Source organism: Babylonia areolata, chromosome 34 (genome assembly GCF_041734735.1).
Source record: "Babylonia areolata isolate BAREFJ2019XMU chromosome 34, ASM4173473v1, whole genome shotgun sequence".
NCBI lineage: Eukaryota > Metazoa > Mollusca > Gastropoda > Neogastropoda > Buccinidae > Babylonia > Babylonia areolata.
Window position 1 is genome coordinate 21,176,667 of NC_134909.1, and position 628 is coordinate 21,177,294.

The following is a 628-nucleotide window of genomic DNA, read 5'->3' on the forward strand; positions in this document are numbered from 1 at the left end:
GGAAGACTAGGACCACACATGAGAAGGACCAAAAGGGAAGACTGGGACCACACATGAGAAGGACCAAAAGGGAAAACTAGGACCACACATGAGAAGGACCAAAAGGGAAGACTGGGACCACACATGAGAAGGACCAAAAGGGAAAACTAGGACCACACATGAGAAGGACCAAAAGGGAAGACTAGGACCACACATGAGAAGGACCATAGTTTCAGTTTCAGTTTCAGTTGCTCAAGGAGGCGCCACTGCGTTCGGACAAACCATATACGCTACACCACATCTACCAAGCAGATGCCTGAACAGCAGCGTAACCCAACGCGCTTAAAAGAAACGCCCAATGTGGGGCTCGAACCCACGACCCTGAGATTAAGAGTCCCATGCTCTACCGACTGAGCTAACCGGGCAGATGAACAAGGACCAAAAGGGAAGACTAGGACCACACATGAGAAGGACCAAAAGGAAGACTGGGACCACACAGGAGAAGGACCAAAAGGGAAGACTGGGACCACACAGATGAGGTTCAACCACCTCACGGATGTACCTTTTTTTTTTGGAGTATTGCTCAAATTCCCAAACCAACACTGCAAGTGTCTGTGTCTCCCCAGCCTGTTTTATACGTTGGGATATA

The 628-nt window shown here is 49.2% G+C and overlaps 1 non-coding gene across 1 annotated transcript; it reads right to left on the reverse strand.

The window, feature by feature from the left end:
• Window positions 1-331: 331 nt before the first annotated feature.
• Trnak-cuu (transfer RNA lysine (anticodon CUU)) lies at window positions 332-404 on the reverse strand. Its single transcript has one exon. It is a non-coding gene; the product is annotated as a tRNA-Lys (tRNA).
• Window positions 405-628: the final 224 nt, after the last annotated feature.